General features: G+C 42.1%; 1 protein-coding gene across 1 annotated transcript in view; it reads right to left on the bottom strand.

Annotated features, from left to right (window-relative positions):
* Nucleotides 1-3,400: 3,400 nt before the first annotated feature.
* Nucleotides 3,401-24,748, bottom strand: part of IRS1 (insulin receptor substrate 1) — a 64,084-nt gene continuing 42,736 nt past the window's right edge. Inside the window, exon 2 of the mRNA XM_006735700.3 lies at nucleotides 3,401-7,923. The gene's annotated coding sequence lies outside the window, so the exon portion shown is untranslated. The remainder of the gene's footprint in view (nucleotides 7,924-24,748) is intronic.

The raw sequence follows: 24,748 nt of genomic DNA, 5'->3' as shown, positions 1-24,748 counted from the left end.
GGCCACAGTTGTCTGACCCCTGATTGACTGATCATGGCATGGTGTGATGTAATATAGACATGTGGGGATTCACTGAGATTCCCATCAAATCCCCTTTGTGTTTTTTAAATAATATTTTGTTTTGTTTTGCATTATGAAAGTAAGACATGATCATTGTAAAAACTTATGGGAAAATAGAAAAGCTAAAATTAAAATCATCTATAATGCCATCAGACATACCACTTCTTAATATTTTAGGATATTTTGTTTCATTTAGGATTTTGTTCCATAGACTCAAGATAATGCTGTATAATACTATAAGTGCAAGTTTACTTAATGCTTTTATTTTTATGCTATTTCCTACCTAAATTTAGGCCAATTTTACTAATTTCTACTTTATAGAATGCTTTTTCCAGACACAGTGAGGATCTCCAGCAATATCATTTCTTCTCTCACATTTACAACTAAGCTCATGATGCTTGAGATTTGGAGCAGTATACATACAGAAGAGATCAGAAAGGATAATGCCTAGTGAACATCAACAACACGTTCCTCTAAGGTCAGTGTATAAAATAACCCTGGAGAGATGTGTGTTCTGGGGAAACAACTGATTACTAATACAGTCTCATGAGGTCTGTGTTAAAATCTATTTGGTATCAGCTCTTCAGGAAATTCTGTGTAGTTCATGTATAGTCCAAGCTTTGAGAAGCACTGTGGATTGATGAGGTTCAGGACATGCTACCCCAAAATAGGACACCTTGACATATTATATATTTTAAGCTGAAGAAATTTAAGAAAACAGCAGAAGCAGGAAGATCATTCTGCCATTCTCCTGTGAAACAGGTCATGACACCCTCATGTGAGTGGTGCCTGCCCAACACCCACAGGAAAAGAGCGTACTTATCTCTGAAGACAAAGGGGTGTCTGAGAAGAATCAGAATTAACAGGCTTTGCTGTTTCCCTGTTTACTACCATAGCCTCAGACTCCTTAACCTTTTGCCTTCCTCCACAATTGCGCACTTTTCATCAAACCAAGCCTAAACATCCTCATCTAGCTGTTTCTTTGGGTCTTCATTCCTTAGGAAAGCACCCATGTTATGCAAAACTTAGACTGAATACATTTGGATGCCCTCCTCCTGTCAATCTGTCTTGGTCAGTTTAATTTTCAGGGACCTCAAAAGTGGAGGAAAACTCTTTCCTCCCCTGCAGGGCCTACCAGGGAGGGAATTCCTGGACTGGAGGTGCTCCCACCATTCTTTCACTTCAGGTAAGGTCTCGTTCTTCAGTTCAGTTGAGACTCAGGCATCCACCTCCTTACGTGTTTCCCTCTGGCCAATCATGGTCATTTATCTGATCATCCATATCTCTAACAGAGATTTTAAGAAGCTCTGATTTACTTCTGTTTATAGAGTTAATACATAAAACCTAATGCCTAAAAACCCAGGGGTTTGGGTTTTATGTGGCTTTCACATTTCACCTGCTGCCCTTGTTCCTAAAATAAAGCCGAGTATTTCTATTCTGTTGCTGCAAAGGGGGGTACTTATTGAGAAAAACAATAGGGAATCAGAAAGAGATTTCTGATACAAATAAACTAAGCTAGGCATAAAGATAAAGACTGGAAACAAACCTAATGAGGCCCTATTACTTTGTAGGGTGAAAGTTGTAGGTTGGACAGAGCTTCACTTTTGGGCTCCTGTGAGATCATACTTGCTCAGCAAATTCATGACACAAGGCAGCTGGAGTGATAAATGCTTTTTGTGTACAGAACTTATTTTTTGTTTAAGTACTTGGAACCCAGAGACTTGTAGCGGCGCCGATGAAAATACAGACTCGGCTGTCAAGCCATCCTCGCGGGAGAGGCTGCTCTGTTGTATCGGAGATGGTGACATAGACACGCCCTTTCCCACCTCTGCTTGCACATCTGGGAAAGAGGGATAAAGACAGTACCTACCTCTGGGTTACTGGAAGGAAGAAGTGAGATAATTGATGTGAATCCTGGTAGCTAACCTATGATGAATGCAGAATAAATGACACTATTTGTAGCAGAACCAGAGAGATAATCCCAAATTCTCGATTATTAATTCTCGCAGGCCCTTTATTGATGGTTTACTTGATATACTTTGTTTTTGTATACGTGCAGAAGGCAATAAGACAATTATGCTATAAATTGCACCACCGATTCGTTCCAACTAGACTTCCTTCAATTACCGCTAAATAGTTGATGTCTGCGTATGATTTCAATAGAGATTAGAGTGATGTTTGCTGTGTGATACCACTGGGAGGGAAAAATCAGTTGTGGTCATTGTTTTTCTTTTAAAAGTAAATGGACACAGTTAATAGACAGTGAAGATGAAATAATGACTTCAAGCATTTATTCAATCACGTTCTGTGCCCCCTGGGAACAATGAAGATATCATTTACAACGCTGGGCAGAGGGAAGACCCCTCTAGCCTGGTGCGCCAAGTAAGAAAACTCAAGCTTCTTACTCTCAGTGGAGAAGCATGCTTATTAAAAAAATGAAATTAAAAAAATTAATCTTCAATCTGTTTCCACAATGTTCAATAATTTGAGTTTGCCCTAACAATGTAAGACACACCAATGATCTATTTAAATTGTTCGAGCAAGAAAGCTCAGTTGGGAGAAGGTGGGGGAGTTGGCTGTTTCTATATTGGCAAGGTGGCTGGCTTATTATTTTCAAAAACCATCGGTGTCCTATCCCTTCTAGTGGTGAAACAATCCAAAAGGTTCTGCTGGCACAGAAATCGGGCTTTCCCAACTCGCCCACCATGAGTTACTTTTAAACACACATTCCTAGACAGCTCCAGGGAATCAGCATTTCTAAGTGACTCTAGTAATCCAACAAGTTTGGGCAGCCCTTCTCCACAGTGGTTTTCAGCCCTGGCCCTGTACTAGTCTGGAGAGCGTAAAAAGCAGCAGCCCAGCCCATATCCACGACCAATGCCCAGACCTCACCCCAAAGTGAATCAGCACCTCTGGACTTGGCCCCCTGCGCACAAACCCTCAATGGCAATCTGCATTTGAACAACCTCTTGGGCGAATCCATGTGCAACTGAAGGTTCTGACAAGGCTGTTAAAGGGCCTATCAACAGAACATCTAACTTTCCATCCCGAGGAGGATGGAGTTTTGCTCCCCACTCCCTCTTCCCATTTTACCACTACCAACAAAAGCAGCTTAAAATCTTTCCAGATGTCTATTTCTTTATCCTCTTGGCCACTGAAAGCCAACTGAAGAGGAATAGTGTGAGGCAAACCTCTCTGTTCCAAAATCATTTATTAATTCAAGTATGTTAAATAGCGTCCACCACTCTTACCCAAATGCCCCAGCAACTTTTAATTGGCAGTTTCTGTTTCATGTCCCAAACCAAAACCATTAAGGATCACTAGCATTCACATCCGTGAATTCATTTAGACAGTTTTCTTTAATTAACGATGAAGACACTACAGTTCTAAGTACCAGACAGAATCGGGGGGGAAAAAAAATTGAAAATAAGCATAACACTATAAAGAAAACTCGGAAAAGTGAAACACTTCTAAATAAAAAGTATATACCTGGCCTGGTACCCATTACATATATACATAATACATATGTTCTACACGTATATACAATAAATGTTTTGGTAGCAACACAGACCATGCCTTGGTCCTTCTGTACACAGACGAAGTAGCAGCATTGGCAGCATCACCATCTGAAGATGATAAACCAAACTGCACACACATTAAATGGAAAAATATATATGTATTTAATCTGGCCCACCCTGCAGCCAAGAGGTGTTAAGGAAAGAACTTTGTAAGAAAAATTGTTCCGGGAACTACATTCTTAAGCCAATAGCAAAGCTCTAAGATCAACAAACAAAACAAAAACAAAAACAGAACAGCACTAAAGATGCCTATACAAATACAGACAAGTTTTCCTGTTCACTGAATTTGTCCTATCACGTGCATATTGGTTAACGCTGGGGAAATGAACATAAGCAAAGAGAGATTTAAATGCCAGGTGAATGGCAAGGATCTAGAACACCAGAGCTCCTGGTGTACACATCACAAATGCCAAGTCATCAACAAACGATGAAAGGAAGACAACTCTCCAGCTAAGTCATGTTTTCTAATCCTATTAGCTGATTATAAGCTCTTTATTACTGGTAAATTCCTTAAGAAGAGGGTCAAACACCTTCACGATCTTTCTACCTCCTCTCAGCACCTAACTGGATGCTCTGGTTACAAGCATTGGGAAACCCAACATGCCATCCGACCCACACATTCTCTACCCATGCTTAGAAGATGGATGGACAGAGCTGTGGTGGTAACTCCAAGATCTTATCTGGCTTGACTTTGGAGATGATCAAAGGCACCAAAGTCTCTCCAAAACTAAGCTCACAAGACTGGAGGTCTTTCTCTTAGTATTGGCAAGGCCATACTTCCTCACCTCCCAAGAAGTGCATGCTTCTTCTCCTAAAGTTTTTCAGCAGCCTTTATGAACGCAGCATTACCTCCTAGGTACACACGATGTCCTAGGAACACTAACTCCCCCGTCAAGTCATTGCAAAGAAGCGATTTCATGTTTGGCTTCCATCCACTCTCCTTCGCATGCCTTCCAAAGGGTCCTCCTGTCTCTCCCCAGTCAAGGTCTTAATTCCCACAGTGTCTCTGGTTTCAGGGCCTCTTTGCGTGATGGACTGACTCCACAGAGCTCTGCCAAAGCACTCGGAGCACTTCCCATTTGTCATGGCTCTACTGTCAGTGGATGATGAGCTCCCCTCCCATTTTTAAACCACCTGCAGCAAATAAAATTAAAGTTTTCAACTACCTGGCATATTGCATTCAGGATGCAAGACTGAACAAAACAGGGCTTCAGTATTGTGCAATACTGTTCCTTACAGTATAGTAAAATTGTTTCCTAGTACTTTAAATGTCTCAAATTTAAAAGACAGGAGACAATAGGGGAAAATAAAGGTTAAAAATCTCTACTTTTGGCTAGATGATTTTTAGTAAATCCATTTTTGCAGTCAACCTAGATTAGTTAAGAGTCCCTGACCTTTGAAAGTTAGCAACAAATAGCCACAAACGTAACATCGGTACTGAATTGTCATTATTGACCCAGGTGGTTGATCATTAATGGATTCTCTTCACTTCTAGCTGGTTCTAGGACCTTTTTTTTTTTTGCCCAGAATGAAGAGATCATCAAAGTCATGAACTATACTTGTTCTTTCCACAAAGGAGAATTTTAAAACTCTGCCTAGGTCTCTAAGAAAGAACACTGTAAAAGGTTGGTCTCATGAGGAAAAAGCCACTAACTTATAGGTTAACCAGAGGCCACGAGAAGCCCCATTAATGTAATTCCTTGGCTGGCCTACAAATACTTGGAAATGGATAAAAGCCAGTTTTCAATAGGAACTGAACACAAGGATTTTAGCAGCTGATGTTGCTCAAGGTCAACCCCTCTGTAGGCAGAGCATGCGTTTTTGTCTTAAATACCAGCAACTTCCAGTTTTAAATTGGTGAAGTCTGATACCACCACCAAACCCAGCTCAGGGACCACTAGAAGCAGCTTATTAAATAAGAATTTCTACCTTTATGCTATTTGACTCAACAAAACATCAGAGAAATTAACCAAGAAATGGCTTTTCCAGTCTGTTTGTTTCTGTTCTCACCTAAAACATGTTGATACTCTATGTGCAGAGGTATGTCGGTAACACATATTCAAAGTATAGTTTCCTTGAGAAATAATAACCAGCTTTACAGGAAAACGGTCAGGGCTGACTTTGTTCATTGATGTCTCTGTAACTACTTATGCCCTCATTGGAAGAAAGCAGGACAGCTTGCTTTCTTCCTACATTAGCAGGAGTAGTAGTCAGAATACTTGCAAAAATTTAAGTTGGTTTGACCAAGAAAGTCGTTTTTATAAAAGTGTAAAAAAAAATATTCATAGCAGATTTTTAAAATCGGTAGTGTTCTCGCCTCATAGGAAATGATGTAATTCAGCAAGTTCCTTGAAAACAATGGATTCTTATGACTACAGACCTATTCATCTTAGAAATTGATGAGCATGCAAATGATTAGAATCTGCAACAATGAACGTCGCACAACAGTCTGTGAGGTCCATGCCGTCCGGTTGAATTAACAGTAACACAGGCCTCAGCAGCATGAGGGGTTCCATTTATCTCCACTCCCTGTTGAGTAGAGTAGGGGTCCCCCCCGACCAGCTGGACGACGGGCAGCAGCCCCTGCAATGGCCCCCAACCTTGTCCCTTCCTTGTAGCCCCTCCCCGACCCGGGGAGCTCAACCCATCAGAGAAATGAAATGTTGCTCCTCTCCACAGCAGGGCTGGGAACTTCTGATAGTTTACATGGACTCTGAGGGAGCCTGACCTGGGCATTAATTCACTTAACCTTTAGGAAGTTTCCTGGCAAAAAAGATTAAAAACACCGTAGGCAGTATCTTTAAGTACGTCCACGGCCTTTTCTTTTTCACAAGGAAAAATTCCAAGATGTGTGTGCTTTCCAAACAAGAGGACGATTAACATCTTCACTGCTGGCTAGATGTTTCAGGAGCCAGTCATTATGCTTTGACATGCTCTCTGTACACTGGGTTTTATTAACTAATCACTAATAGGCCAGTACCCACCAGGGCAAATGGAACCACTTACATTCGGTTAAATCATGTAACATGGGATGGTCTCAGAAAATAAGAGATAAGGGTCCTGTGGAAAGTGTCACATAGCCCTGGTCATGATAAAAACCATTTTTCTGGAATTTTAACTTCTGGTTAGAAGTCAAAGACAAGCACTCACTTGTCTTACCACCTTTCTCGAGAAATGCCAGAAATAAAATATCCTAACGTGTGCACGGAAAAAAAAAATGGTAGCAGGAAACTTACAGAAGTGGGGGGAGGGGGAGAAGAAAAGATCGACAGTCTCTAGTTTATTATGAATAGAAAGAAATTTCCAGAATTTACAAACACCCACATTGTTCATTCCAAAGAGAGCTTTTGATTTAAAGGGATCACCCAAGTCTCCTCCTCTTTACAGTATATACAATGGAAGACTTTGATTTCCTTTGCTTGTAATTTTGCTTCCATTCAATGGCCAATTTTAAGCTGACACTTGAAAATACCCAGGAGAATATATCCTTCTTCAGTTTAATTAACATGGCCTATTGCCTTACAGGAAAAATACAAAATTAAGATCAATTCTTGTAAGGATCTCAGCTCAACATCAGGGCTATATTACAAGAGATAGTATCCGCAAATATAACTATACAACTGAGAACCATCTAATGGCACTATGATTCTTATTATATTATTTTTCTGAATTACAATCTTAAAACAAGGATCGTACCCTAGTCTACTCTTGTTAGCCTTGTTTTAAGTATTTGCTCCACTCTTTACAACAGAACATTGTATACCTCAGTTCCACATCCAAAAAAGAGATGTACTGTAAGAAAAGTTACATTTTAATTAAAAAAAATTACACATATAAATCAAAACCTATGTTAAATATTTAATACTCTCTCCACCCAACGCGAACAGTTTTGTATGAAATAATTTACAACGATGCTTTGTCATACACAGTTTCAGCAGCAGATGAAATGGATCTTGTAAATGCAATGAGAGTAAACCCATTCTCTTGTGGCATGGTGGTGGGCCCATCAGCTCACGTGGCCAGCTAAGTCCTTAAGGTTGAAGATGAAGTTTATGCAGACTCATAGTTCTGGTGTCACAGTGCTTTTTTGCTTGGCACAATAGAGTACGTGCAGTTCAGTCAAGGAGCTCCTGAGGATTGTAGAAAGTAAACAAACTGAAATGGATGCATCGTACCATCTACTGAGGAGGAAGATGTGAGGTCCTGGTTGTGAATCATGAAATATTCAGAGTCTGGGTACCCATGAGGAAAGGGAGGATTTGCTGAGGTCATTCAGGTCTTCATTCTGAAAAGGAAAACGAAAGGATTTGTCACCACGGGCATGTCGCAAAACACACGTTGTATCAGTTTTTAAGGGTTTTTCTTTAAAAAGGAGGCGGTATCGGATAGGCAGAAGTCACAGGCACGACCAGTACTGTGTACTTAAATAAAATCAACAAACCGTATTTAACTTTTCCCCCCTTTCAAAATGCAAGCGTCTAAAGCAAATACAAACTCAAAATAGTCAATATTAAATCAGTCAACAGATCGATGGGATTTGGAGGTTTCAGAGTTCAGTAACACAAAAACACAAAATACTTCGATGTTCTGAGGGTCCAAACAAAAATGTGAATTATAGTTGTTGTGTTAAAGTACTATAAAATATGGTAAGCAGGTTACAGTCAGGCTATGCTTCATCTTCTTTTGGTTCAAAGTCAACTGCAGATTTTAGAATTTGAAGTTGCGGGGCCTAACATCACAAAATCTGAAGTCAGTTTTTAACGTGACATGGCTCGACATGAGGATCTTAGATGCAGAAGGAGACCCAAGTGAAACAGGCATCGTGAATCATTAAATTAAAAAAAGAAAGGGATTCTGATTTAGATCTAATAGAAATGCCATTCTGGCAGAAGCACATTGCTTCTATGCAAGTCCAGAAGGCAGACCTCGTGGGGCATTACCCATGCCCTTCCAGAGAGGAGACCCCTTGTTCAACCTCATAAGCCCTCTTTTGCTCTCCAGTATTAATACTAGATAGGCCTTCTGAAGCCCACATTTTTGTTATCTATACATATCAATGCTTATAGAATGGCGCTGAGTAGATAGTAAATATTGCCGAATGGATAACTGGTTGCATTAAATACTATGGGGGGATATAAAGCTGAACTGTGCTACAGGCCCTGCTTTCTAGAAAATCTAGGGAGGAAGGTAAGCTCCATTCATAAATAGAAAGAATGCAAAAGAAAAAGGGGGTAAATCCCATGGCAGATGCGCAGGAAAGAAGCTCTAGCTGCATGGAAGGAGGTAAAGGATGCTTCTAGCTGGGAAGAGAAAGGAAGTACCTGACACATCTGGCTAGGCCTGGAAGAAAAGGAATAGTTTGGGGATGTGGAAATGGGATCGTATCTTTGCTGCTTCAGGGCTGTGTCCCCAGAGCCTCACACAGGGCCTGGCGCACAGTAAGGACTCACTAAATACGAGTGGAACAAATCAAAGGGACAAAGCACAGGTCCCACTGATAGCACGTGATAAAACAAGGCCGGGGAAGGGTATGGCCACGGCAGGCCAAATGGAGAAGGTTGCGTTGTGTTGGATCCCAAGGTATGTGAAAAGGGGTCGAAAGAGGTAAATCTGCAAATGTAGGTGGGACAGATGGTGGAGAAACCCGAATGAAAGGCTAAGGTATCTTTTTCTAAGTCTAGGGACAACCAGGACATGTTTCAGGATACGTCCAGATGTAGCAGTACTAATCCATGTCAGCTCCAAGAAAAGGAACAGAGTCTACAATCCATACAATGTGTATGCTGATCAACATAACTGTTTTTCTCTCTCTTCCCTTGAAGGAGAGTATTAGCTGGGACCAGTCAGCATTCACCATTTGGCTTTCAGGTAAGCTGAAATTTACTAAACATGGACTCTACTTTTATGAGATTTCTGTTGTTGTTTTCGTATTAACTCCGCCCCTAAATGACAGGTGAACAGTCTGTTTTTCTATAGACAAATAAAGACTTCCCATGGAGACACCAATGTAAAAACAAAAAAGGACTCCAGGCTTTATCCCTCTGATTGCCAGAGAAACAGGACTTACTTTGTGTGGTTCCTACAAGTGAAAAGAAAACCCATCCCTTCAGAAACCCTGAAGACTGATCTCCAGATCTCTTACTTACTATCAAGTTTTTCCTGAACTCACACTGCAATCTATCAGAATGTTCCTACAAGAATATCTAGACAGAGCTTCACACAGCTTCATAGCTCTGGGCCCAAGATGAAGTGGGAAGTCCACACTTTATTAAAGGGCTTGAGATAAACAAACAAACTGCTCATTTATAGAAAATGGGGGGGGGGAGGTGTGGGGCAGGCGAAGGGCACACGGTATGCTTTTCATTTTATAGCTGGCTCTCATCCAGAATGGCTGAATGCACAGCTCAGCACAGGAACAAACTGTATCCAGTTTTGTCCTCACACGTGCCAACCCCGCATGGATGCAGAGGGGCAGAGATTGGGGGCCTCTCTGGGGAGGGAAAACCCTCTGGCTTTGCCAGATGCTGAAATCTATTGCTCTGGGCCACTCTGAACCCCTCCCTGTAATTTCCCACAAGTATTTATGTTCAAAGAGCAGGAAACAAAAGGATCTACCAATGGCACCATAAACTTTCCCTCTAAAGTCTCAGCATACTACTTTTCAAAGCCCTTTATCGTAAATCCTGATCAACACATGTCTCAGCCCCTAACGCTACCTACTGGTGGCATTAGCTTGGGGATCTCTGGAAAAGTGAGCAAGTGGGAAAGAGGAGGTTATGCTGACAGGCAGGGGATGGGCACAGAGGTGCTCAGCAGGCAACAGAGGCTGGGAACAATTTCAAGCGAAAGTCTGAAGTTCACATCTGTTTATCTTTGTTCCAGGGTGTGTGTGTGTGTGTGTGTGTGTGTGTGTGTACAGAAAATGTAGCTCCTGGGTAAATGACACGGATTTTTAACAGACATCCCTGAGTGAGAACTGTCCTTTCCTGCAGCCTCTTTGGGGTCTGCACACGTATTTCAAGCAAGCAGCCATCGTTGGAAGCATTTTTGGAATGCTTTCTCAAGTTCCCATTTCTTTTTTGTGACTGCCTTCTCAGCCTTGGGCATATTCTTTTGAACAGTCTCTATAGCAGCCGGTCTCGGCCCTTTGAGGGCACATTTGGTCTGTGGAAATGGCCAAAAAGCTCTGGGAGCCAAATATGGTGAATAAAGGGTCCGATTAAGCCGGGTAATGGTTCCCAGTGAGGTATTATCTAAATCCAAAGAACCCCAGAACTAAAGTTCCCAAAACATAGCTGTTCACAATTGCTCTGATGAGCTCTGTTGGAAATGAACTCTGAGGACATTATAGACAGACTTTAGGGTAATGTTCATGGGGCTAACGTTCATTTGCCTTTATTCCCGCCTCTACACAACAGCGGTCAAGAAGGCCACAACTGCACTCGAAGAAAGGCCCGCATGCAGATCATACATTTTTGGGATATGTTTTTAAAAAACCAATACCGGGGCTCCTGGGTGGCTCAGTCGGTTAAGCGTCTGCCTTCAGCTCAGGTCATGATTCCGGGGTCCTGGGATCGAGCCCCGCATCGGGCTCCCTGCTCCTCGGGAAGCCTGCTTCTCCCTCTCCCACTCCCCCTGCTTGTGTTCCCCCTCTCGCTGTGTCTCTCTCTGTCAAATAAATAAATAAAAATCTTAAAAAAAAAATAAAAATAAAAAACAAAAAACCAATACCGATACTAGGCTCCCGCAGTCATTCAATTCAAGAGACATCTGCTGACTGACAAAAAGGCAGTGATAAGGACTATCCTAAGCACTGAAAAGGATGACATGGGTAGAAGTACCTTTGAAGCACTTTATATATACAACCTGGCTGGACTCACACCAACCATATGAGGGATATATTGCAACAGTGTTTTACAAATACAGAAACTCATCTGTAACACCCATGAAGTGGAAACAAAAAAGCAAAACATTTCCTTGGAGAAGAGCTGGGCAAATATCAAATGGTGATGTTCCTAGGATACCTCCTGTCTAGTTACCTCACTGGGGAATAACTTCTGAACCCAGAAAGATGATGCACCTGTCACGAGATTTAGTAGCAGGAAATTACATTTTGACAAAATTTCATCGCCACATCAGCATCTCTTGTCCCCTTCCCTGTGTCTTCTCTTAAGATAAAACCCACCTAATCCTGTTGCCAGTAATGAAAAATGTAATTTTTAAAGCATTATCAAATAAGTCAACACTTGAGCAATGCTACTTGAGACCTATGGATTACTGCATTATTGCATCCGGTAGGAATTTACATCTTCCGGACTTGACCCACTTAAACTATGCCTATGATAGCTGAAAAACAGATAAAGCTTCTGCTTTCCTTCACACTCAGCCTACTGATTAGGCTTCACTGTAAAGCAGCTGAAAACAGCGAAAGATTACGATGCGTGTACAACGAAGGACCCACACCCTTTCAACAATGAATTTTTGGTCCAACCCATTGACTAAAAGTTTTATCTTGTATTCAAATGCCTGGAAACCTCCTGCCAATTTGTTGAGTCAAGGCAACACAGTTATAAATATCTGGTTAAAGCATGACTAGCAGTCTACTTCCACTAAGAAATTAGAAGTAAAATAGTCTTAGTTGCTTCGCTATTGTCATATACCAAAATGTAGCCACAAAGTAACTCTTCCTCACCCAACTACGGGTGAAAAAAAAAATGACTACCGTAATGACTTTTCTTCAATGGAGATCATTGTTTGAAATCTTATATTGTAGATTCAACTAGAAAAATTGGTATAAATGAATTCCTCCACTTAAAGAAATGTGTCAAAACAGCACATTTCTCTTTCACTTAAAATAAACAGCTGTGACTTAAAAAAAAAAAATTCTTGACTATAATATAGAAAATTTATAGACCACAGGAAAATGTAAAGAAGGAATAAACATTTCTCGAATTCTTGTCACCCAGGGAAAGCCACGGTTCAGATGTGGTTCTAAAGCTACTATCTGCTTAAAGGACTTGAACTTTTAAAATTCTGCATCCATGGGGCGCCTGGGTGGCTCAGTCGTTAAGCGTCTGCCTTCGGCTCAGGTCATGATCCCGGGGGTTCTGGGATCGAGCCCCACATCGGGCTCCCTGCTCTGCGGGAAGCCTGCTTCTCCCTCTCTCACTTCCCCTGCTTGTGTTCCCTCTCTCACTGTGTCTCTCTCTGTCAAATAAATAAATAAAATTAAAAAAAATAAATAAATAAATAAATAAAAATAAAATTCTGTATCCAGTGTCAAAAATGTTTCAATAGGACAGGAAAATAATGTTCCCATCATATTTAGATCTTCCCTGTTCTTAAAAAAAAAAAAATCTGTGATGGGAAGATATTTGAAATGTTAACCAACTTTTAAACGTTCTTGGTATTCTATTCCTTTCCCCTCCTCCCAATTCATTGTGTATGGGGAGGAGTATGGCAGTTTGAAGTAGAAAAAGCCTCTGGCTTCCTGGCTTTGATGTCCAAAAGCCCACATCCTTAAGGGAACGGCACAGGGAAAGTATTCAGAACAGGAGGGGAGGATTCCTCTCAGAAGAGAAAACGGTTCCCCTCGCCTGGGAATAAAGAGAGAAATGGTCGGCATGGTGTGTAGCTCCATACCTGGTAGGATGCTGAATATGGCACTTGTGAGCTCTCTCTATATCTTGTCTTCCCAAGCCTGTTGATTTCTGATTTGACACAATTATATTCAACTGCATAGCACTGCTGTGACCACAATTCATTTCTTCAGCCACCTCATTGATGCTGATGCAATAATTCATGCTACCACTCATTTAAAGAAGAGCAAGTCTTCTAGAATGCTTACCTATTCATAAGGCACCTTACAAAAACACTGCAAAAGTATTCTGCTTTTAAGCATACCTGATTCTGGTGAACAGGCCAGTAAATTAAAAGAAATCATCAGTATAAATAAATTCATAGTTCTGGGAATGTACAGGTGCCCTGCATTTTAACATTTACACTATTCAACCTCTGATGGATAAAGGAGACCGCTGACACATTTGATGGGTATGAAACACTTATTAAAGCAATTTCCTGGCTTAGAGTTTGGTTCTACCACGGGGGGGGTTGGATGGCAGCATTTAGGAAGGAGCTCAGTCCTGTTAGCTATGGTAATCACCCAAGTAAAAAAAAAGCTAACCAAGTTAACCGAAGCTAACACCAAGTTAGAAAAGCTAACTCCAGAGGGCTTCAAGTTCTGGACACAGGGAGAATCACTCTGCTCTTTAGAAGGTACACCTGGGAAGTGTCAGCAAGCTGAGACTCTGGTAAAGGACAGACCTAAGTGGAGAGAGAGTAGAAACAAAGGAAGGAAGGAAGGGAGCGAGGGAGGGAGGGAGGGAAGGAGGGAAAGAAAGAAAAAGAAGAAAAAGAAAACAAAAATCAAGGTAGGATTGAACTAAAGAATTTCTTTAAAAGGTTTTGTCTATCTATTTGTCAGAGAAAGAGGAAGAGAGAGAGGGAGCACAAGCAGGGGGAGCACCAGGCTCCCCCCTCAGCAAGGAGCCCGATGCAGGACTCAATCCCAGGACCCTGGGATCTGATGCGAATTGAAGGTAGGTGCTCAACTGACTGAGCCACGCAGGCGTCCCAGGACTGAACTAAAGGATTAAAGTTAGAGGTTAAGACCACAAGACGTTTGCTACTTTATGTTAACAAGAAGCTAAACCAACATCTTTTCAAAGAGGCCAGAACAGAGCTGGCAAGACTTGGTTTCATGGTCTTAAAAGGCAAAGGGTAAGTGACCAGCCAGGCGGGTGCTTTCACGGGGCTGCTTAAGGAGCACTTTGCCTGGTGCAAGTCACATGGGTGAGAGCGGGTGCAGATAACAAGGTTGCCGGCCGTGCCTTCCAGCTAGCAGGGCTACCAGGCAGGAACAGTCAGGGAGAGCTGCCAACATGTGAGAGGCCACCTCGCTCCAGTTCCCCTTGTGTCCCAGTTAAAGTCCTTCTGGCAGGGCTGGTGACTTCAGGAGCCCACCAGCGAAGAAAGGCACATGTATTATGAAAAGAAGAGAAGAGAGGGGCTGACCCAGGAGCTGACCCCCCAGCCTGTGCGCCCCCGCTGGGAATCCCAGCAGCGTTATGGACCTCTCCCGCCCCAGCAACAAAGGGCAGGAGCTGGGGCGGGAAACTTGTTGAGAGGGTTTGAGATTTATGGAGAAGACAGATGAAAACAACAACAACAACATATGGTTCGCAACAATTAAAAGCATTCTGCCAGGGGCGCCCGGCTGGCTCAGTCCGTGGAGCGTGTGACTCTTGATCTTGGGGTCCTAAGTTCGAGCCCCACATTGGGTGTGGAGAATACTTAAACATAAAATCTTTAAAAAAAAAAAAAAAACAGTATTCTGCCAATAATGTATTAAAGAAATCTGAAAAAGCATTCAGAAATCTTTTAAGCCGAAGAATATTCACTTTAGTTATTTCCCATTCTTTTTATTAATAGGGAGTGTGCTGATAAAGCAAAAAATAAGGTAAATGGGGGGCCAACACCATAAGAGCCCTTCCCCCATCCCCCCGCAACGTAACTCAAAACGTCTCCAATCTCTCTTCTACTGAAATTAGAATGCATCCCCCCATACATGACAGTCAAGGTAGAGGAACTCAGAAAAACAATCCCTCTCCATTACAAGTCAGACCACATAATGTAGAACAGGAAGCTTTAATTTTAATGGAGCTCAACCAAAATCAACCTGTTGCTTGAAGACATGAAAGTAATATGATGCCTTCTTCCCTACCTGAGAAAACAAGTCATAAAAGTCGGTCTTTCTTCTCCTTTCATGGGACCTATTTCTGCAGTATATTCTCTCTCCTAGGAATTAAATTCCAGTTCTGAGGTTTATAGTTTATATTGTAATTTCACACCAGTTTGTTGTTTTGTTTTGTTTTTAATGTTCAGAAATACAGGATATAGGTTTTATTGGTCTGGCTTTGATACAAACCAGTAGACTTAAGTTAAAATCACAACTTAGTTTACAATGTGGTGTAGAGATAGTAAAAAAGTGTTTGCAATACCGTTTCTGTAATTAGGCAAAAGGGAATCCAGCGGGCTCAGCCTGGTTGTACTGCCTTTAATTTTTCCGCTAAACATTGAACAGATTTTGCATTCTTTGCACCCTCCCCAGAGTCCTATCAGAAATGGCTTCAAGAAAGCAAGGGGCTGATTTTACATTTGAGTAATTGTCTGACTACCCAATTGTTTCTTATCAACCATCAGCAGCTTTTCCGTAATAGCCTAAGAAGCACAGCACAGAACAAGCGTTCACACAGACAGCCCGGGGTCTGCAGTGGGCTGAGGTAAGGATCATTAACACCACTGACATCACTTTTGGCAGCCAGAGAAAAAGGAAAACCTGTGGTTAATCTACTTCCTACTCACCACAAGTTTCAGCCGGAGTCCCCGATAATATGGGTTGTGGTTGACTTTATGGAAGAACTTGGTAATGCAAGAAAAATGTACTGAACCGAACAAGCATCTTTAAAAGGCACCACGAGGTACCTCAGCTGTGTGGCCCTGATCTGGAGGTATTCTGGTCATTAAACGGGCCTAACGGAGGGCAGGGCCATTCCCAACTGTTCCCAGTAAGGTCAAGCTCAATAGAAGACTTTCCCTACTGCGCACATCTAATTAACATCTCCTGGAGGCCATCATCATAAATCACAAAGAAAAAGGTTTTACTCTTGTCTTCCTTCTTGCCTTGAGAAGGCTAAGGGGAGATTGTGGGGAAGAATTTGATACAGATTCTTCACAGTTAAGTGAGCTGTTGTTATTTCTGGGGTCTAAATGATGAATGAAAACTGAATGAAACCAATTGAAACTGGTCATCAATACAGAAGTATAGGGCAGCATATTTCAAATGTATTCAGTGCACACCTGTGACTTGTCTTACCTTAAGAATTCTTGTTACGGAAGTGCAAGTCATAAAGATTTCTGGGCTATGAAAGCAAGCCTTTTTAAAAGTCAATGTGAAGGAGGATGGAAAACTGTCCCATCCATCTTAGGCTATGGAAGGCCACAGGTGGGACCTCTTTGTAACTGGGTTATGTTCAAGATAAGGTTTAACATGGCTTGCAATAAAGTAATGCAACCTCGAGTTGCCACTACCTAAGTGATGAGTGTCCTGTATGGGATTCTGAATCCTAAAATGTAATTTAGGAATTTCAATCCAAAAAAGTTACTTTGAGAAGGAGGATGGTCCTACCACATGGCTGTTAGCTTTTTATTTTTTTATTTTTTTATTTTTAAAGATTTTATTTATTTATTTGAGAGAGAATGAGAGACAGAGAGCATGAGAGGGAGGAAGGTCAGAGGGAGAAGCAGACTCCCCGCCGAGCAGGGAGCCCGATGCGGGACTCGATCCCGGGACTCCAGGATCATGACCTGAGCCGAAGGCAGACGCTTAACCATCTGAGTCACCCAGGCGCCCCGGCTGTTAGCTTTTTAAAGCCTGATCAATTTTAACTCAAAACTTATTTCCAAGTTAAAATTTAAAAGGAGACTAAGACAACTTATATGATCTCTCATTCTTTTCTTTGTGACTTTGGGCACGTTACTAACTCTCTTCCATCTCAATATTTTCATTTGTAACACCGGGATAACAGTACCCATTTCATAGGGTTATGCCTTGAAGTTAAATGAGATAATACATGAAAAATTCTCATCGCTGTGCCTACCACACAATGAGCCCTCAAACATTAGCTCTTATGGTAAGAATTCTTATGAAGAACTAGATATCCCTGGATCTCCGATTTTTTCCTGATAACCTGAAAACACACACCAACCAAAAACGCATTGGTGGAACTAACAAGCAAGAATGAATCCATTGGCCAGATGCCAGGGGAGGGCTGAGGCCAAAGCCAAGATCAGAATGTGTCTTGGGAAGGGAGACAACAATATTTGAGAGAGGGGGTGGTGGTATCACGGAAGTGCCCAAACAAAAAGAGAAGGTAAACGTCGTAGAGGTAAAGCTAAAAATAAGACCCTGGGATAGGATTTTAGACAAAGACCTGTCTACCTACACAGGGAAGAGCAGGAGTTAAATATTAGGACAGAGAGCGTTAGCATATCTTTGAGCAGATCTTAAATTAATGCCATCTAGAGAAACACTGCTGAGAGCCCACTTCTCTTGCTTTCTCAGAAGACATTAGAAGCCTGAAGTCCTCCTTCCCCCCATCCCTTCTAAGTACCTGCTAATGAAAGACTTATAATGCTCCATGAAAGGATTCACAAAGAATTCTCATGAATAGGCTTAAATGGATGTTCAGTGAGATTCTCCTGCACTATTTCCAGGTTCCGAAGAAGCATGTTTCTAATTGTTGGGGGAGGAAATGGGTGGCTTTTGTTTCTGAATTCTTGTCCCCAGTCTTGCGTCTGAAGGAACAGAACAGGAGTGTGACAGAGGCAGTCAACACTGCCTGACTTACCTGACAAAAAACTGAAATTGCTGCCAGACGCACACGGCTAATGGTTGGGGAAATAGTGTGTGTGTGGGGGGGGGGGGGATCTGGAAAGATAATCTGAAATAACTGATAATGTAGACATTGCTTGCATCGCTAAGGTCTTTGAAGCAGACAATGGTGCAGATTTCTAAGTGACTGCAAACACGTCCCTATTGTCCAGAAGAAGGAGGCCAAATTCTTCCAGTTGACAAGGAGCGGCTGACCTTTCACCCGCTGACCCCAGAGCTCGTGGTCCTTTGCTTTCATCTCTCAAGTCTCACTTCCATGTTGCTCTTGTTCCTCTCTCTGTTCCCCATTATCTGACAGCTCGGCCGTTCACTTTTTCATTTGGAGAATCTGCTGAGAAGTTCCCTGGGGACAGCATGCTGAACTGACCTGCACCAGCTCCTGACCTGGCTGCCCAGCTGAACTAGAAGCCTCCTGAGGACAGCTGGGACAAATTCCTCATTAAGAGGTGGTGGCAACTCTTAACTTCTCATAACTCATAACTCATTAACTTCCTTATGAAGGCTGTTTCTCAGGGGCGCCCGGGCAGCTCAGTCGGTTGAATGTTCAACTCTTGATTTCGGCTCAGGTCATGATCTCAGGGTTGTGGGATCGAGCCCTATGTCAGGCTCCATGCTCAGCACAGAGTCTGCTTGTCCCCCTCCCTCTGCTTCTTCCCTCCCCCAGACCCCTACTAGCATGTGCTCTCTCTCTCTCAAAGAAATAAATAAATCTTAAAAAAAAGAATATTTATCAGTGACCCTAAGGTTATCACAGCCCCAGGGGCGATAGAGGGGGGTCTGTGAAGGTGATCCTCAGGCCCACTGGTGTGCCAGGCAGGGAGTCATCTGGATTTCAGCTGAAACACGCTCATGGGGCTAAACCACTGTTCTCTGCGGAGACCTTCTAGCCTCCAAGCATTTCACTAAATCTTGAGTTCTCAATTTGGGTGGGCAGGAATAATTTCTCCCTGCAAGAGATATTTGGTAATGCCTGGAAACATTTTTGGTTGTCACAACTGGGGTTGGGATGAGGTGGGAGAGAAGCTGTTGGCATCTAGTGGGTGGAGGCCAGGAATACTCCTAAATTTCTGAATTCTTGTCCCCAGTCTTGCGTCTGAAGGAACAGAACAGGAATACTCCTAAATTGGCGAACAGGACGGCCACCTACAACAAAGACTATCTGGCCCCAAATGTCAAGAGCTCCAAGGCTGAGAAACCATGCTCCAGAGCTGTTGCCGAAGCCACCAAACAAACGTGCTTGTTAACTGTTTCTGGGGTTCACACCAGTTCTGTGGGAGAGAGTGAGGGAAGAGGTAGGTGTCCTGTTCCAAGGCCTTCCTTTATTTATGATGGCCACACTTCAGAATCCCAATGGGTACACTCCAGGCTCATGGCCTTTCGCAATTTGTCACTGCTGGAAACTTACTTCTGCTGTATCCCATTCCCTTCCTTTTCTACTAGAAGATAGCAGATCTGATTAACCAGTCCAGGCCCATGTTTTCCTATGTCCCTCCTCCACAGGAAAACAAGAATGTCTGGTTGGGATATAAAAGCAATGACTAAAGAGGGGAGAATACCAGACATGGTGGAGGCCAAAGCAGCAGAGTCTGGGGAAGGCTAGCAGGTGTGAGGTTGCTCCATCTACACTGACCATGAGAGACGGACCCCACAAGGAGATACCCTTGATCACTCCCAGGCTTGTATCTCATCCGACTGAGCCAGTACTTTGTGGATGGTCTTGGACAAGTCACTTGACCTCTCTTTGCCTCCACAATTTAATGAAATGGAGAAAATATCTAGTCTTCACAATCATTTGTAAAACTCAGCGAGAAAGAAGAGACTTTCCTTTTGTTATTTGTGACTATTAGTCATGCTCATCGTCCTCAAATATCTGGGAGTAAAAGGAAGTTAAGAATTAGGTCCCCTCTCTTCCAGAATTAGTCAACTTTTTAAAATAAATCCACTAATTTTGCTCTCTAAGAGGCAACTCCTAAGTCAGACTATTTCCTAGAGATTTTTTTCACTTTATGAAATACTCACCTTGGAAGATGATTTATTACAAAAAAAAAAAAAAAGTCAAATTTCAAGATAGAAATTTCAGTTGCTGTTTCTAAGTATAAGATGTCTTTTTAGGAGGATACTTTTTGGGTCTGTTTTCCCTAAAACTTAAACTTGAAAAAATAGCTGGGTGGGGGGCAGGGCACAGAGACCATCATCAATGAGAGTATGCAGGGTTCAAGATTCCAAAAATTAGATGATGAACAGAAAGAACAAGTTGATCTCCAGGTAGTTAAGTATGAAGCTTTTCAGATGGAACCCAAAGGTAATGGTAATAAGAACAAATCCTCCTGAAATAAAGCCACAGAAGTTACTGTGGTGCTTTAGTTCATAAAGAAAACAATAGCTTCTATTCTTTCTACACCGTAGCCGACGAAGCTGACGGAATGCCTTCCAAGTAAAACCCAACCACACAATTTCACCATTACTTCCCAACAGTGGCAGGCTCTAATTAACATTTAATGAACATCCCTATGATGTACTTTGCTTAATTCTGCTCAAAAAATGCCTTATGTTTTTCCCATAAAACCATGTCACAAATGGGCAACGGTCTACTTCTTCATTTGGTTACTCCCACTTTCCTTTCTGAATGGTATAAGGAAGAGCATCACTATGTTAAGTGTCCACGTCAAATCTTCTTCTTAGGAGATGCTTCTCTTCCTTCCTGTCCTTCCACCCTGAGCTCTCCTCACTCCCAACCATCAGCAGCACCAAACAGAGCCTCTAAACACAGCCCCTGACTTCACACACATCATTTCTGCTGGATCTTCCCCACAGAGCTTCCAGGAGAAACAAAGGCCTTCCCAGAGTCTTCCAAACAGAGGTGCAAGGATTAAGAGCAGCCAGATCCTTGCTGATTTCCTCTTTTAATGCATATCTAGAGGGAATTAACAGGAAGGTGACTTGAGAACCATTCGGCATAAGTAAATAACCTGGTGGGAAGCGTAGTATAAGGACTAACCAAAATATGCATCTGGATGACAATTATTCCAATTTTTGTTTTAGATGCTCCATTCCCATTTCAACAGGTGACTTCCATCGTGTGACCAAGTCATCGTAGAAAGGGCTCATAGATTAATATAAACAGAACAATCAAAGTAGTCCCACACCTGGTATTATGAGGACTTCCTCGATCATATGATTATTGTTAAGACTTAGAATCATGTTGCCTAAGCCCATGAAAATGGTGAAGAGTAGCACTGAGGTAAGATTTGGGGTCTCCTCATGCCCAACAATCCTTTTTCTAACCATGAGTCATTAAAATCTTAATAGCCCAACTATTCAGAAAAGAAAACAGTCTCCCCCCAAAAAGAAAAGACCCCCCAAGAAGAAAAAGCAAGTTGGTATCCAATAAGAATGCAAAGCAAGATTCTTAGCAGCCAAGTCATTCAACTATACAGTGGGGACTTCCATTAGGTAAAAGGGGCAAACATATAGTAGAAAAAGACCCCAAAAAGTCTCTGAAGACTACAAATTTATTGTAAATGAAGAATACACATCAATTTAGTTCAAAATTATTATAATATCAAGGTATTAAATTAATAGGGATTTGAGATATAGATAAACACTAGGTATTTCCACTTATTACAATACCACATCTAGCTTTGGTCTCTACTCTTCAGGCATACTGGAGAAAATAATAACTAAATTATTAAGCGATAAAATAAAGTCATCCTTCTCAAACTTTAGTGTGCTTAGGATCTCTTGGGGGTTTTGTTAAAATGTAGATTCTGATTCACCAGGTTTGTGGTAGGGCCCAAGATTCTGCATGTCTAACCTGCTGTCAGGTGACCCAATGTTGCTGGTCTGGGGACCACACTCTGAGCAGCAAAGGAGGAAAGAACCTTTTAGAAAAGGAGAAACATACTATTTAATTTCAGTAAAAGAATAATAAGAGGGCTTAACTGGGGACTTTAAGGAAGGCTACCCATGATAAGCCATCTGTTCTCCATCTCAATAGGGTAAATGAGCTTAAATTACAGCAATAGTTTTGAACTGAAACACAAAAAAAAATCTCCAGGCCGAAAGTTTCTAGAAGAGTTAACTGGACAAGAATGAGAAACCTCTGCCTCGCGACTCCTGAAAAAAACACAGAAGATCTGGATGACTGCAAAGAAGACACTGGGAAGACAACAGACTCCACACTGATGGGTTTCTACCTGCTTAGTGTTCAGGCTGCGGGAGACTAAAGACAGTTGGGCTGGGAAAAGAGGGCTGGAAACTGTGATCCAATACATTTCTATCTCTTTAAAACACGGATGCAGATTACTTTGATGTCTGGAGGTCCTGGTCAAGAGGAAGTGAGCAGGGCCATGTGTGTTAGCTCACAGATGATAGAACCCAAATAAACAAGCATTCACCACAACCCAAAGGAATACAGACACCCTGCCCTCCAGCCGTCTTTTATCAAATAAACCTCAAGGCACAAATTGGAGGTTAGTTCTTAACTCCCTGTCTTTATTATTCGAGGGGACCAGCAGGTAGGAAAAGCCAACTCAGATCTCACCTGGAATACAAGAGTAGAATCAACATAAATATAAACAACATAAACAATGAAATGCTTATAGTGATCTACAACACCTTCAACTTTGAAGCATCAAAAGTACTGATATCAAAATATGCTCCCATTTTTCCACAGAGCATTAATTCATCCTCCATAATGTTTCTGTAGAAAAAGGCTAACTCTCTGTGCAGGGATCGCATCCCCAGAAACATAGGATGCATGCAGAGGAAGATCCAGAAGAAGCACGTTTTGCATCCGGGGAAGCAGTAAAGCCATCATGACTCCAAGGTATTAAAATGTGGAAAAGACTCAAAATTAAGCACAGAAGGATGGTCTGTGTGTACTAGTAACTTCCATTCACATCAACAGACAGTAGCAAACCGGTCCAATTGCTAGAAGAAGGCAAACAGCCCCGAATCAAGAGCTTGCCCTTCAGTCCAACTTAATAGCAAGTTCGTTACTACAAGGTTCCATTTTCACATCGATGAAGTTGCAATTTCATTCACTGGGCCTGACCCGCTGCTCTGAGCAGGAGGTGCAGCTTTACTGCTCTGGAAGAGAAGCTCCAGGGAGGCAAGCAGAGGTTTCTAATGGCTTTAGGAAATGGAAGGAACATGGGGTGGCCAGAGATACTCCCCAAGAGCTAATTCTAAAACCACTGCTGGGGTGGGCAATTTGCAAGCTATGCAATGCCCATGAGTTGTTTTCCTAAGCAGTGGGGACAGAATGAAAATGCATTTCATCAAGGGTTATGGGATACAGCAGGAATAGAAACTGTCTGCAAGGCACTTAGCTTTGTGGCTACCTGATGGGGGGGGTAAGACCCTAGCTCCCCCTGGCAATCAGGCACTCAATCAACATCACTGAGCTGCTGTTCCTGGTAAAATGGTGATAAAAGTGCCCACTCATTGGGTTGTTGTGAGGATTGAATGAGATACTGACTGTAAAATACATGGCCCAGACCCTGACCATTCAGCAATTATAGAACAATCTAGCCCATCCAGAAGCAAGAAGCCACTGGGGTGGGGGGAGAAAGAGGAACTCAAAGGAAAAGGAAGGTATTTGCCACATAAGCTCCCTGCTCTTTACAATACTTCTGGGGTGTCTGCAGAGAGGAGCACCTCAAAAAATGGTGTCAGTAGAAGCCCGCTAATGATACTCATCGTCCGTAAGGAATACTGTCCCATTGTTTTATCACTGGGTATGAAGGGGCTTCCTGTTTTGCTCTGAACTTATCATTTTAGTAGTTGATCCATGATTTAAAATGGATTGTCCTTAGCAATTCTAAAGCACCCCAAACTTTTTTTTAAGATTTTAATTATTTATTTGAGAGAGAGAGAGAAAGAGAGCGTATGTGCATGTGCACGCAAGAGGGGGAAGGAGCAGAGGAAGAGGGTCGAGCGGACACTGTGCTGAGCTCAGAGCCTGACATGGGGCTCGATCTCAGGACCCTGAGATCATGATCTGAGCCAAAATCAAGAATTGGATGCTTAACCGACTGAGCCACCCAGGTACCCCCAGCACCCCAAACTTTTATAACCTGAATTTTTATACTTCATTAGCTGAAAGGTAAAATTCTATCTAGGCATGGTAGAATCATACTATATTTCCCATATGCCATGAAATTTAATTTTCTGACTCTGTGAATAAACTTCGGTTTGATTAACATCATTTGCCAAATTGTTCTTGATGCTTGTCATCTCCACCTCTACCTGATTTATCATTGTGTTTCATACATAATTGGCACTCAGTAAATAACTGTTTATAGATATAAAGGTATATATAAGAAAATCAGATGCACATACACACATATTCTAAGGTCCCTATGACTTGATTTTTTTTTTTTTTAAAGATTTTATTTATGTATTTGAGAGAGAGAGAATGAGAGAGAGCAAGTACATGAGAGGGGGGAGGGTCAGAGGGAGAAGCAGACTCCCCGCTGACAGCAGGGAGCCCGATGCGGGACTCGATCCCGGGACTCCAGGATCATGACCTGAGCCGAAGGCAGTCGCTTAACCAACTGAGCCACCCAGGCACCCCCCTATGACTTGAGTAAGA

This window comes from Leptonychotes weddellii, chromosome 3, assembly GCF_054177405.1.
Source record: "Leptonychotes weddellii isolate Sample4059 chromosome 3, ASM5417740v2, whole genome shotgun sequence".
NCBI classification, from domain to species: domain Eukaryota; kingdom Metazoa; phylum Chordata; class Mammalia; order Carnivora; family Phocidae; genus Leptonychotes; species Leptonychotes weddellii.
The sequence above is the reverse complement of the archived record's forward strand: the minus strand, read 5'-3'. Positions and strand labels throughout refer to the sequence as shown.